This window comes from Sus scrofa, chromosome 13, assembly GCF_054392235.1.
Source record: "Sus scrofa isolate SSC_HxYL_T2T_F1_AM1 chromosome 13, Sscrofa_HxYL_maternal_Yorkshire_Landrace_v2.0, whole genome shotgun sequence".
Taxonomy (NCBI): domain Eukaryota; kingdom Metazoa; phylum Chordata; class Mammalia; order Artiodactyla; family Suidae; genus Sus; species Sus scrofa.
Window position 1 is genome coordinate 196,977,837 of NC_139395.1, and position 15,863 is coordinate 196,993,699.

Here is a 15,863-nt window from a genome sequence, read left to right on the forward strand (position 1 = left end):
AAAGTTAAGTGAAGATGGTAATGAAAGGAAAAAAGCAAATGCATCATAAGTAAAAAGTCCACATTCCAAAGAGAAAGGAGATACATGGCATTTAATATCCTATTTTATGGGATTACAGTCATTTGAAACTATAGACTATTTAATCCTCAAAAGAATTGTCCAATAAAGTTTCCATTTAATAAATGTATGCCGAGCACCATAATGATGGCTCAGTACCATGTTAGATATTACAAAATTACAAGCATGACATATAAGAATTAGTCCACATGTTTTCAAGGAATTTATTATGTTGTTAGGGAGAAGATACTAATGTTAGTGAATGTATAGCCATAAATCTTTGAAAGTGCATAGTGTAAGCACTGAAATATGAGACAAGAACCACCATTGAACCATACCATGGACTTGTAACAAATATTCATAAGCCATTTCTCTAAGCCATTTATATATCCCGAAATTTTACAGTCTTCTGAGCTTGTTACCATATAACTGTAATCTAAGTCCCACTCTCATGAACATAGGAAGTCTAGACACCCTTTCAGCTGTTTCTGAGGTCCACGCAATGTGGACTGCCCTTAGATATCTAGATTCTCACTTGTCACTTCTCAATTTTGACTGCACAGCTGGGATTCTTCTGCTAATGCTGCTGTCCATCCCATCACTGGATCTCTCTGCTAAGCCTGTTCTGTCTATTTAATTTCATCCTAAGACGTGAATACATACTTTGGCTTCCCTACAAGAGTCTATCTGAGATTGTGTTGGTTTTAAGAATTAAACAGAAATTTTAAGGATTGCGTCAAGGATTTACAATGAAGAAAAATAACCTTAAAATTGATTATAAAATAACATGGCTCCCAGAGTGTATTAGCTATGCCTGCTCTTTTTTGCCCAAGCCTTACTGCAAGGCCCTTCTCTCTTTCCCTGCCATCAGAGTTTCTTTTTTCCCAACTACCTAGATCTCCAATCTCCTTTCTCTAGTTTCCTCACTGCAAATCCCCAAATCAGTTAACATGACTATTCAGAGGTATGGCCCTGCTCTAAATAAAGCCAGATTTTTATACTGATAAAGACTTTTAAACCCTCTCATTTCAAACAGGTCCTGCAGAGTAAGCTTTGGGTCTTATTAAGATTAGTAACTCTAATGCACTGCAGAGGAAAACAAAGACTTATTTCTATGCTTGCAGTAATCTAATATGATTAGCAACACTAGGTAGACCCTGAAACTACCTATTATTTATACTAGAGTCATTATTATTCAAACGAGGAAAAAACCTAGTTACCATTTGCTGAATTCTGATTTAAAATGCAGTTATTATTTATCCATTTTTTGGTATAAATCACTCAAATACACTACAAATCTACCTTACATTTCAACAATCACTGTAATTGCTGAAAGAATTCATAGAGCACAGGATGTGGTACTTCCTGTAGAAAGAGTTTTAAATCATTATCCACTTTATGATTGGAGCCCAATGTTTTAACTGATAGTTAACTTTTAAAATAATTGCATCCCTAAAAATTCTATTCTTATGCAATGACAAAGTTCTGTGTAGCAAAATTTGTGTACTATTTAATGGAAAAGCTTTGCAGTTCCCTATATGCAGCTTTGGACTTGCCCTGTGACTCACATCATAACTACTCAGCATTGTCTCTGCAGGGGGTCTGGTTCGATCCCTGCCCAGTAGGCAACATTGGAATCTGTAAATAAACATACTTATGCTTCCTCTTTTTCTGGATTCATCTTTGTTTCCCTTTTCCTGATAGCATTGAAAATTAAGTTAACCTAGAAATCTCACTATAGAACCCTTTCCCTTCTGGAAGACTAAACCATGATTGCAATTTAAATATTTTGGAGACTCCTTAAAGAAGTCATATTTTAACATATTAAGTATGAGTCTCTTTAAGTGTTGTGTTTTTCAATTCCATTTTGAATAGCTCAGCCAACTGTCAACAAGTAGTAAAGAACACCAATTATTTTAGGAGACTCAGAGGTAACTGGGCACAAGTTCAAGTATACAGAGACCTCCTGGTTGACTCACACTACTCCATTAAAGCATTAATTCAACAAAAATTTACTGACTGCTGCTAAAGAAGGTGTTGTGCTGGGAGCTAATGAGTCAGCAATGAGCAAGAAAGCCAAATATCAAACTTCAAGGAGCCTGTATAATGATCAGAGACATATGATGACCAAGGACACATATAAATTACACATTGTATTGAATGGGAGGAAGGAGATTAAAAACAACATTATAATAAAGTGAAAAGAAATTCAAAAAAATCTAAACTAAAAGGGTAAGAAATATAAATTAAATCTACAATGACAGAATTTTTTACCTACCTTATTGACAAAGAGTAAAAAATCTAACAGCACATTCTAGAAGAATGAAAAAGGGTATTTTGATCTTGAATGCAAATAAATTCATCTTTTATGGAAACTAATATGGCAATATCTATCAATACAGAAAAACACTTAATTATAGACCCTTATTTCAGAAATAGCAATATGGCCTATATACATTTTCTCACTTGTGCAAAATGGTTGGTATCATGTGCAAATTATTTTTGTCATTTGATTTTAGTAAGCAAGATTGAAAATATCTAAATAGTCGTCAATGAAATAGCAGTTTCATAAATGATACTGTTGGAATACATAAATTATAAGGCAATGAAGACATAAAAGAGAATGAGAACACAGTTTTTTGATTGCAGATATGGGTCAATCTTCAAGAGTGTTGAATGAAAATAATTAAGACTATCCAGTTTGCACACTACGTTTATAGATGCCTAAAATAGCTCTGCAAGTAGAGTGGGAGAGGGAGTGTTTTCAATGCACATATTTCTTTTTGTACCTTTAAAATTTTGATTTATGTGAGTATGTTATGTTTTAAAATATTTAAATATTTTTGTAAAAATAAAAAGTCCAGAGTTCCCATTGTGGCTCAGTACACTAAGAACCTCACATTGTCCTGTGAAGAAGCGGGTTTGATCCTTGGTCTTGCTCAGTGGGTTAAGGATATGGTATTACCGCAAGCTGTGGCATAGGTTGCAGATGCGGCTAGGATCTGACATTGCTGTGGCTGTAGCACAGGTCATAGCTGCAGCTCAGATTCGACCCCTGGACTGGGAACTTCCATATGCCACAAGTATAGCCATAAAATGAAAATAAAATAAAATAAAATAAAATAAAATAAAATAAAATAAAATAAAATAAAATAAAAATCCCAAGTAGTGTCTACCATGGGATTCATATTATTAGCTCTATTAGCTATAGGGTTCTAGAGCAAAGTTCTTGAAAAGATGTATTGATTATGTCAGATCCAAACAATATAGTATACAATAGAATCAACTGGATTCAAGGTGCTGTGCTCTTGCATTATAAAATTAAAATATAGACCTTCAAGAGACTACATCTCAATGGAGGAACCGGATATTTACATAAAAGGCAAATGGTGATAAATGTGATTAGTAGGAGTACAAAGATGTATTAGTTTCATTATACCTTTTGAAATTCTTCCAGAGTTGCCATGAACTACTAGGGTTAAATAATTACTAGAAGTCTGTAGTGTATTATTTATAAAATACTATTTATTTAAGTAAGCCCCTAAGCTATTGTGGGGCATATCCCTCATAAATTATTGGATATATGTGATGAAACTAATTCATTCAAATATGTAGAAAAAGAATCCTAGAGAAACCTTCGTTAAACACTTATTAAGATTATACAAAAACTTCTTCCAGCCAGAAATCTAATGTTACCCACAGACATTACATAGAATACATTCCAAATAACACAGCAGATAAATTAACTATTTTTAAATAACTCGATCTGTTCTATTTCTTTTCTATTATTGACCATTTCATTTTCTACTCATAGTTTTATTAAAGGATTTTGAAAATATGGTGATGCATACAAAATGTACATTTCTGTTATTGTTTAGATCTGTGCACCTTGAGATTAATGAAAGATCTATAATACCCCCAAAGCAAGAGGAAAAAAGTAAAACCACAGCTGAATATTTAAAACAGAACCACAAGATTAGAAATAGTATGTAATCAAATTAATCACTTATATTTCCCCTTCTCTTGAGGAGTGGATCCAGAATTTGAGTATCTTAAAGTATATATAGTCAGGGCGTGACATTTTAAGAATAAAAGTAATATATGTACAAATGCAAATTGAGGTACAGGGCCTTGAAAGGGGACCCTGAAGCTTAATCTTCTTTTGCTTCACAGAAATCCACTCTGCTTTTCTTACAAAATAGAATTATCCTTAAACTTTATTGTCTGGTTTAATCTGAATATTTATATGTAAATATCAACAAAGTCATTGGTAACTGGAAAAAGTTTTCCATCTTGCTGTCTAGATTACACTCCCATTTTTTTAAGTTTTCTTCATTTGACAAAGTAAAATTAAATCTGCTATATCAGATTCAGAACACACCAGAAATTTCCACTCACAGAACACAGCATTTTGCAATCCAATTTACATACTGTTCTTTTAGCTCATGTGTAGAAATTCAACAATGATTTTTTGCATTCCTCACAAGTGGTTTGTGGTAGCAGTTCTGACAATTAATTCTCCCACCGTCAAGCATTTATTAGTATGAGAGCACACAGCTCTTTTCTAAGAGTCCCCCTCCTTTCAGTCTTGACTGTAGAGTTAGGCTGAATAGTAAGCAATAGGCAGACATTTCTAAGCTTTCTCTCTTTTACTGTGCTGGGTTGGGGAGTGGGGACCAGATTCAACTAATTCTAGTAACCATGTTATCTCTCGTAACAGGGAAAATGATGGAGGGAGAGAGGAGGCAGAAGTTCTGAGAAGCATCCCCTGGTTATCGTTGCTAGGGCAACTGCTTCTTGGCATCCTCCAAATAGTCATCGTCTGTCACACTTAGGGTATAATTCACAGGCATGCAACACATCTGAGTGCACTGGGGGAAATAAGGGTGGGGGAGGGGATGAGGATTCATGTAAATAAATGAAAGAATTTTAAATAGGCACATAAACAAACATGCATGCCTAATATATAGAAAGAAGAGAAAGGGTAGGCATAAGAGGAACACAATTTTGAACATATGAGTGTCATTGTGAATAGCAGTGTTTTTCTTATTGCACAAATTAGTTAGCCTCTACCCCTTCACAGTAATTGTCTATCCATCTGCCTCCTTTTATAAAAAAATAATAATAATAATCCCTTCTTGGTCCAAATACTAGTCTTCTGTAGTATACCTTCAAATTAAACATATGCAAAGATTTATATGTCATTTTCCTTTTTACAATCATCAAGAGAGCAAAGAATATTTAAAAATACCTCTTTATTGTCTACCAAAGTGTCTGACTCAGAAGGCGGCCTGGCTTTATTATAAGAGTAGACAAAGTATTTATTACCCAAGTAATTATTGACAAAAACAGACATGAGCCTTGAAATATCCTTGCTAAAGCTAAGTTGTACACTTTGTTTCTCTTGTGTCTTCATTTCTTAGATCCAGCAGTATGTTTAATATTTCTAATCACTATTTCTTTTCTTAATTTTATAGGAAAATTATTCCATACATTGTTAAAAAAGAAAAAGAGCTACACTGCTCAAATTCATAGAGCAGAAAAGAAAGCCTTAATCTGCCATCAAAGTCACATAAAGCCCCAACAATTTCAACCTCCTCTTAGCTTTTGCTGGTGTCAGCATCATAAAAATGTGAAAGAAACTCATATCAATGTATCCCATTTACAAAATGAGTTTAATAGCAAATGCATTTTTGGAAGCAAGTGGGAAGAAGGAGGAAGAATTTTAACCAAACTGTACTGAATAAATTTTTAAAAAGCATAACGGATTAAAAAGGAAGGAATAAAAATCAGAAAAAGCATCACCAAAACCTTTTCTTTTTTCTTTGGAGAGAATTGCTAAAGTCTTCTTATGAAAGCCAAATACATACTTTCATATAACCAAAATAATAAAACTAGACACCAAAACAAAGAAAAAAATAATTATTTAATTATTAGGCTTAACATGGCATGATGCTTCAAACAAATGAGTTGAGGTTCTGTATTATTTTACATGTTTATTTTTAATGGAATCACCCAAATTTTGTGAACCAATACACTCATTACTGGGAACTCCAGGGAAAGGATGATTACACAATGGCAGCCATAATCAAAAATGGTAGTTTACTTTTGCTAAGAATTTAGTGATTCAATATTTTACAGATTATGCTCCATATAAGATTATTATAAAATATTGGCTATGTTTCTTATGCTGTATGTTACATTCTTGTATTTTCTTTATTTTATACATAGTAGTTTGTACCTTTTAATACCCTTCACCTATTTTGTCCCGTTCCCTAACCCTTTCCTCATTGGTAATCAATAGTTTGTTCTCTGTATCTGTGAATCTATTTCTGCTTTGTTACATTCATTCATTAGTTTTATTTTTTGGATTCCACATACAAATGAAAACACACAGCATTTGTCTTTCTCTGTCTGGCCTATTTCACTAAACATAATACCCTCCATCCATCCATGTTGTTGCAAATGGCAAAAGTTCATTCTTTTTTTATGGCTGAGAAATATTACATTGAATATATACAAACCTGTGCCACAGCTATAACCTGTAAGGTCAGGCTATAGTTACTTTCATATAGTTGTGACGGAGCCATATCATTAACCTGCTGAGCCAACCAGGAACTCCTACATTGATCTGTTGATGGACACTTAGGTTGCTTCCATATCTTGGCTGTGTAATAATGTCATTACAAACATTTGGGTGCATATATTTTTCAAATTGTTTTCATTTTCTTCCAGTATATACTCAGGGATGGAGTTGTTGGATTACATGTTGGTTCTATTTTTTAATTTTTTGAGAAAACTCCATACTGTTTTCCGTAGTAACTGTACCAATTTACAATCCTGAAACAGTGTACCACAGATCCCTTTTCTCCACATCCTCACCAACACTTGTTATTTCCTGTCATTTTGATGACAGTCATTCTGGCAGATGTAAGGTGATAGCTCATTGTGGTTTTTATTTGCATTTCCCTGATGATTAGAGATGCTGAGCATCTTTTCATCTGCTAAGCATTTATTATCTGCCAGACACTACTATACAAGCTTTATACGGTTAATTCCTTTAATGCTCACATACAGTTATAAGGAAGTTGTAGTTAAACTATTCTTATTATACCAATTAAAGAATTAAAGCACATAGAAGCTAGGTCACAGGCTCAGATTTTCGAAAAAAGGAAACAGCTGTTCTTAGATAGAATCTTTGTTTTTTATATTAGTGTCACATACTGTAGGGATCTGATTGGATGCCCAGTCTCCATGTGATCCCATGATCTTTTTTCACGTGTAATAGTGTTTCTCTGAGTTCAGGCTGCAGCTTCCCTACGTAACCACCCACCTACTAATGTTGGATGCTTCTGATTGTCCTATTTTCTAGATCTCTGGTTCCCACTCCAGATTTCCTTTAGCACTTACATTTGCACAGAACTTCAATATTGCACACTGAAGCAACTGAGGGTCTCACCTACATATCCTCAACCCTTCCCTTCCCCTGGGATTCTCTAATGGCATCATGTTGCCCAGGTAGATAGATATCTAATCCTTGGTAATATCTTCTATTACTTCCTACCTTGTTGCTTTGTTTTAAACACCTTGGATACTGAACCACTTAAATTTGCATTTCCTGTCCTTTGAACTGAGGGAGTTGATTTCTAGACAAAAAACACTATTTTCCTCCCCAAAACACACACACACACACACACACACACACACACACACACGAGAATGCTCTACCTCTTGATAATTCTTATGTGTACCTCTCCATCATGCAGAATAGAACTGCCCAGCATAACACGCCCTGTTACCCCACTATTAAGGATAAACCTCTCATGTGAATAAATTCTGAGAGAGCAGGGAGTCTTGCTAATTTCTATATCTGCATCCCAGATAAATACCTAGTGCTATTCCTTATGCACAGAGAATTTCAATAAGTGATTGTAATTTAAATGGGATCATATGCCAAGAAACTAGCTTTTTAATTTACATTAATGAGTATACTAATCAGTATAGGCTAGGCTGTGTGCTAACAAGCACACCCAAATCTCAGTGGCTTTTCATAACAAAAGTTTATTTTCTATTCACCTTGTCCATGCCTTGCTGGTTAGCATGGGGATGCTGCTCATCACAGTCATTCATGTTCTAGGAAGAGAGAGGGAGGGAGGAAGAGAGAGACAAAGAAAGAGAGAGAGAGAGGAAGAGGGGATGGATCCAAACTATAATTTCACTCATAAAATCTCCCAGTAATGAATATAAGTTTTGCTTACTTAAAAAGGTGTGTTATCAAGATGTAGTATGTTCATATTTTACTGTAGGAAAATCATTTAGTGCAAGATAGATTCCTACCTAGTGCCATGATTCACCCAACATGTGGGGAGTCAGTAGTTCCAAGACTGAGCAGATTCAAGAGTCACAAAGGGTAGGAGACAGCTCTTTCTCCATCCAGTCAGTACTTGACTTAGAAAGTAACGAGAAAACAGTGCAGATATTCTAGAAAGAAGGAAAAAAATGTAAGGTCAGGCTATGGTACTTTCATATGGCAGTGCTGGCTCTTTGACTTTTCCACAGTATGAAATCTCCCTTTCCTTTGAGCTTCACTTATGCTCTATACATTATTTCTGAAATATGTACCAGAAAAATTCAATGCTCTAGCAATGATTTCCCAACCTCAGAGATCCAAAAGTGTTCCTTGGTCCTGCATCCTGACTTATGTATAGATCTATATTGTGTTTACTTCTGGACATTCAGACATAGCTGAGCATTGGGGGCAAGGGGGAATGTAAGTGAACAAAACTGAAAAGCATCAATTTGCAGGGAGAGTGAGAATACGCCTAGGAAAAATCTACACTCGAGGGATCATGGATCCTGGAACTATGACTTTGACCTAGTTATAAAACCTTAGTTATCAAGAGGGAATCGAGATTCTGAGTTCAGTGTGACCGCTCTTGTAAAAATCTGAAGCTGGCTGAGGCCCTTGTATACATATGTTAGGATGAGAGAAGCCTAAAAAAAGTGTACTAAAAGGTGGATTTGCTGAACTCTGTCATGTACCAGTGCCCTAGAAACACTGTTTGAACCTCACAAAAGGAGATAACTTTTCTACGATCTCCTCCATAATCTCCCCACAGTCTGGGGACTCCATGATTCTCAAGGAAACACCAAAAGAGAGTATTTCTGCCTAGCAGAGCAACAGGAGAAACTACAACATTTTGAAGAGGAAAGCAAGCCCTGTCAGTGCGTGTTAGATCAAGAAGAATGACAGTAGATGTTTTGCTGGCAGAGGGGAGGGAGCCATCTGAAAAGAGATCCCGGCTCTGCCAGTATGTAGCAATGAAGGTGCCCACCACATCCAGAGAGCAGCAAGTGTACTCTCTGCGGAACTGGAGCAGTCATCAGAGGGCAATCTGCCCTGCCTAAAACAGGAGCAAGGAGAGGTGGCAGAGCATTCAAGATCTGAGGACCCCCAGCGCTGGACAGCAGCCGTAGCAACAAGAAGTGGCTATGCCGTGTAGAGTAGTTCTTGGCATTTTCTAGTTATTTCTCAATATGAGTGCTTACTTCACAGGTCCTTGGAGACTACCATGTATGAGTCCAGAGTCTTCGCAGGAAGGCAAAGGACATGCATTATTAGTAGATGAGGGTAATCGTTTTTCTTATTCATGTAGTCATGTATATAGCCTCATGGATACACATTAGCTGGTGATGCTGAGAAAGTTCAAATTTCTTAGTGTCACAATATTCAAACATATAGATAAATTTTGTTTTAAATTATGCCGCATATTTGTTAACGGCCGTTGCAATGGCAATGATTCCCCCATAACTTGTTTTGCATAGCATTCCAAATAAAGGAGGGGTGGGAAAAGAACTTCTGTTTGTTTGAAAACAAACCCTCTCAACAGTGTAAGTTACATCCTGGGGCTTTGTACATACTGGGAGTTCAATAAACATTTGTTGAATGATGGAATCACATTTTTATAAATTTAATTAGGGATTAAACTGAAAGCTCACCTGTTTTATCCAAGATGACATAAAAATTAATTCTATGTTCCCAACTTGACAAATCCAGTCTCTAGAACCAAGATAAAGCATGAGTCCCATCATATAATTAAGGCCCTGATTCCAACTATATACCTTTACCTGGACAAGTCTTTCATTGAGTTGAAACGTTACCTCTCTGAAACCTCACCTATTAGGCCTAGTGATTTTCTATGAAGCATCACAGGGAAAATCCACCACATAACCTACATAAGATGACCTCAAATATTTTAAAGTAGTCATTATTTGCCCCTATAGGGACTTATTTTCAGCTTAATACCTTAATTTCAACCGTTATTTCTATACCCTTTGCTACCCAAGTCATTTTCCCCTCTATTTCATCTAATTTGTCATAACTGTATTGTTATAACTCAGAATTAAATGCAAAGTTTCTGATAAGAACTAATCAGTATTCATGGTTCGCTCATTCAATAAATATTTAATGAGCACCTATTATAAGTCAGCTATTGTAATAAGGACTAGTGGTTAAACAAGAACAGGTAGCCTTTACCTCCCTTAGGCTTGGAGTCAAAGATGGTACTGAGGTCGTGGTAGAGATAACTGTATTATATTAAATTACAACTGTGGTAAGTTTACAATCAGAATAGGGATGAAAGGTCTTTCTCTGTACATTACAGTCACATTACCAAAATCTAAAATTATGTTGGTTTTTTAACAACCACATCCAAATTGTCATTAAAATAAAACTAGTGGTCATTCACAGTTTCATATAAATTCCTAATCAGCTCAGCCATAAAAATAGACACATCTGATATTGAATTTCTCAGAGTGTGTGAAAGAAGCAAAATCAGAAAATGAAAAGCCTAAGGGAAAATATGATAAAACATCTCTAGATTTCTGATAAATTGTAACTTGTAAAAAGAAAGCATATGCTTAAACAAGAACCAAAAATAAAAACCCAGAAAACACATACTTAAAGAGCAAAGAATTTTGTTTCCCCTTGAGACAACATTGCTCAATGGACAGAGTACTGAAATAAAAAGTATAAACTAGATATGCATCCATATGGTTTAGGCTAAAATTACTTACTCTCCTTGAGGCTTAATAACCTTGTCAGAATTATGAAATTTAAAATATCCCTTTTTTCCTGATTATTATTAGCAGTGCTAATTCATTGGATAATATTTTGAGAATAAGATGAGATAATGTACAAAAGTACTTTAAAAACAATGATCACAATGCAAAGGTAACTCTTTGTTTTTACCGAGGAAGGGGAGAAGTTATGAATATAGCCAATACAGAATAGCAGGTGCTGACTTACCCTCTTACCATAACAGCAATAAAATGATGTTGTCATTCACAGAAAGGGAAGAGCTATGATCTTTAAAAAGGGAATGTATACCAGGTAAACTACATATTTACCTCAGTTTCCCTTCTGGGGACATCTTCCAAACTGAGCCACAGAGAACCGGAGACAAATACAGAGAAGAGTATTGCTTGGCAAAAAGACAGAGATCAGAAGGATTCGGGACTGCTGAGGCAGTTGAAATTTATAAGACCGACTACTAAGGAGGAGAGATATACACAGAGAAGGAAATTTAGAAACCTGCATGAAGTCTTTCTTGATTCTTTTATGAAGTGCTAAGTTGTATTTGCACAGGGTGTGGCATCATGGGTCTTAAATAAATCTAAATGGAAGTTGAATAAAAATTCTAGAGGTTGCTTAGTTCTGAGAGTATTGGAGCTCTAAGTAGAGTAGAAAATCATCTAAAAAACCACTGACTTTCATTTCAGGTTTCAGAAAGACCAAGTTTTAAGAGTAGGGCTATTCTAAACATGCCCAACCCTTGACAGGATCAGGCTGATCTGTGAGTAAATCAATCACTTACCAGAGCAAAACTCAATATTCTTTAAAAGATTATGTAATTTGAATTTGAGCCATGTAACATTCAATGTCCAGTATACAAACAAAAATACTATATATGTTCATAAACAGAGAAAAATAAAGAATAGATAGTCAGTAGACACAGACCCAGAGATAACACAGATAGTAGAATTATAAATTAGGGCATTGATACAGCTGTGATAAATATGTTCAAGGATTTAAAGGACAAACAGATCTAATAAACTAAACAGATGGAAAACTCTTAGTAGAGAATTGACAACTATACAAAAGATGTTTTAATGAGGTCCCATTTGTTTATTTTTATTTTCTTTACTTTAGGATATGGATCCAAAAAATATTTCTTTCACTTCTTTCATTTCTGTCAAAGAGGTTTCTGCCTATGTCTTTCACTGAGAGTTTTATAGTATCTGATCTTACATTTAGGAATGAATGAATGGATAAAGAAGATGTAGTGTCTGTCTGTCTATCTATCTATCTATCAAAATAAAATGGAATACTACTCAGCCATAACAAAGAATGAAATCTTGCCACTTACAGCAACGTGGATAGTAGACTTAAAGGGCATTATGATAAGTCAGAGAAAGATGAATATTGATGGTATCACTTATATGTAAAATCTAAAAAAAAAGTCAGAACAAACTAGTAAATATAACAAAAAAGAAGCAGACTCACAGATAGAGAGAACAAACTATTGGTTACCAATAGGGAGAGGTAGGAGAGGAGGGGCAATACAGGAGTAGAGGTGTAAGAGGTATAAAATATTAAGTATAAAATAAGCTACAAGGATATACTGCACATCATAGGGAATATAGCCAAAATTTTATAACTATAAATGGAATATAAACTTTAAAATTGTGACTCACTATATTGCATACCTGATATTTATATAATATTATATAATTATATATGTGTATATAATATTATACATTATTATTTTTGAAGGATAGTTGTATCCTTCAATTTAAAAAAATATGGAAGCACTATAGATGACAAAATTTTAAAAAATCTTAAAAATAAAAACTATAATATCTGAAATGAAAAAATAGTCACAGATTGGGCACTGCTGAAGGAAATATCTGTGAATTGAAGATAAGCCATAAAAATTATGCAAACTAAAGCACAAACTATAAAAACATGTAAACACAAAACTGAACTGGCTTGGGTAAAATATTCAGAACACTTGTGTCTGGCAAAGGAATTCTGTCCATAGTATAAAAAACCTCTTACAGTTTAGTAACACCAAACATTTTTAAATAAGCCTAACACTTGAATAAACACCTTATAAAGGAACCTAAGGAAGATACACAAAAGGCAAATACACATATTAAAAAAGTGCATCATTAGTCAGCAAGAAAATGCAAAGTCTAACCACAGGAGACAACACTTCACACAAACTAGAATAGTTATAATTAAAATATTTGACAGCCTAAAATATTGGATTTTGGAGCAGCCAAAATTCTCATACACTGCTGGTACAAAACTATTTGGCTATTTCTTATAATATTAAACATATATTTATCTTTTCATTTAACAATTATTTACACAAGGAAATGCAAACATATGTCAAACAGAAGATTCCTAGAGGAATGTACCTAGGAGCTTTATTTGTAATAGTTTAATGCTGGAAACAATACAGATGTTCAACAACAATAAAATGAATAAACAAATAGTGGTATCATACAATAGAATACTACTCAAAAATAATGAACTACTGATACACTCAAGAATTTGGATGACTTCAAAAAATCCCACCTATATGAATTTCTAAAACAGACAAAATTAATGCATCATGATAGAAATCAGAAAATAATTACCTCTGAAACCTCACCTATTAGGCCTAGTGACTAAATGACTGAGAAGGGAAAGGAAAAAATTCCTGGCGTGATGAAAATGTTCTCTCTTGATAGGGGTGTGGTAACACAGGTACTTTTTCATCTACTTTACACTCAAGATAAGTGTGATCCACTGTATAAAAATTATACTTCCAAAAAATTTAAAGATAGGAATAAAATTATACGTCAAGAAACTGCTAAGGATCAACACAACATTTTGGGAAGGTAAGAGCCAAACCATAAGTTTGTTGTGTTTAGTGACTACATAATTCAATTTTGTCTTCTCTTCCTCCTTATAAAATACCCCTCTTTTTCTTTTAGTCAACAGATAAATATTTGATGAATATCCACTATAGACGAGGCACAGATAACCTAAGGTTTCCTGTATCTGATATGCCATGGCAGATAGCTAACTAGCTAATTAAGTTACAAGTTGTTTGATGGTCATGTGTTTCCTTTTCTTTACCACTTGTAAAAATACTGGAAGAATTAAAATGGAGGAAAAAAATCAATGGTTGGAAAATTTTCATTTAGTGATAAAATGATTGGGGAGATTTTGTTGTTGTTGAAGGGGATATTCCTAGATGTCATGAAATAACTGAAGTTATTTCTTCAGTTATATTTAGTATATTCTTCATGTTGAATCCCTTCCAACTCTCAAAGAGCTTGATGGAAATGCAAAAACAAAACAGGGTTCATTCAGAGTAGTTTTACTTCACTGTGTCATGTAGAGCACGCTTCCTGGCAGTTTAAGTGTCATCAGAAGAGCTTGATAAATATGCAGATTTTGAGCTCTAATCTTGGAGATTCTATTTTAGCAAGACTCTGTAGCCAAGTTCTTAAAATAGTATTACAGAGAGCAAGGTTTTAGAAATAAATATACAAAAACTGTGAAGAAAAGAGAAAGGTCTATATGCAAGATTGCTACAGACTGCATCCCGCCCCAAATTTTATATATTGAAAATTGACCCCCAATATAATAGCATTTGGAGGTGGAGCTTTTGAGAGGTGATTACACTGGGGGGGGGGGGTGACCATCATAAATGAGATTTGTGTCCTCTTATCTCAAGACCACAGAAAATCTTGCCCCTTTCCACCATGTGAAAACACAGACAGCCATCTATTATCTAGGAAGCAAGCTTTCACCAGAAAACAAATCTGCCAAGACTTTGATCTCGGGCTTCTCAGCCTCCAGAACTGGGAAATATATTTCTGCTGTTTATAAACCATCTAGCCTGTGGCACTCTGTTAGAGAAACCCAAATATACTAAGACGAAGATCATTATAGGCAGAAATCATGGCTGTTTGAATGGTTTCTCTCTTCCAAGGGTTTCCACCTCCTCTTGGTTCTTTTGGCTTTACTTCAGTTTCCATAGACACAAAGTTTCTCCTTTTCTGCAAGATGTAGAAATGGACAAAAACTCTATCCTCTCTTGCTCCCTGTTTAACAAAGAAAAGCTAAAATTTGAAAATAACTTTACTAAGAACAAAGGAAAAAGTAAAGGAAAATATAGAAAATGCAAAATTAGAGAAGACTTAGCCAAATAAGATCCAGATTTCTGATAGCTAAATTGAAGCCACAAGTTAGTTGGTCCAATTTATCAACATTCAGGCCATGGGTTTCCCTACTTCCTCCAACACGTTCTACTGATTTGAGAATCATTTAGGTTTAAACAAAACAAAGCAAAACAAAAACACTTCTTTTAAACTTACAAATTACTCCTTAGGGAGGTCAACTCTCATACATTTTAATTAGATAATCCTATGGCTTTTTTTAAATTTGACTTTTTTTTCCTAATATATAGCTGAGACAATTGGAGAGGAGCAGGGTTGAATAGTCAGTTTGAGAGCAACAAACATAGTAAGGCAAAAGGTCAGAGTCTGAGATTTTAGCAACTCCTTATATGCTCATGCTAGAGACCCAAGCTGTTGTTTATAAAGCAACTTATCCTTCTTTTTTCAGTCAATCTCTGCTCTAGTCCTCCGCCTTTAAAGAAACTCCCTCTGTTCTCCTGGAGTTTTAATTCTTTTTGCATGGCCCCCTTCTGAACATGGTTCACTTGGCCTGCCCATGGCTTGGC

At 34.8% G+C, this 15,863-nt stretch overlaps 1 long non-coding RNA gene across 3 annotated transcripts in view; it reads right to left on the reverse strand.

The window, feature by feature from the left end:
• The window catches only part of LOC106505481 (uncharacterized), a 712,816-nt gene that overhangs the window by 151,609 nt on the left and 545,344 nt on the right, over window positions 1–15,863 (reverse strand). The window contains exons 5-6 of one of the 3 annotated variants that reach the window (XR_014825021.1): window positions 10,057–10,117; window positions 8,395–8,538 (exon numbers count right to left, since the gene is read on the reverse strand). The exons of the other annotated variants lie outside the window; for them this stretch is intronic. This is a non-coding gene — a long non-coding RNA (uncharacterized LOC106505481). The remainder of the gene's footprint in view (window positions 1–8,394; window positions 8,539–10,056; window positions 10,118–15,863) is intronic. 3 annotated transcript variants of the gene reach the window in all.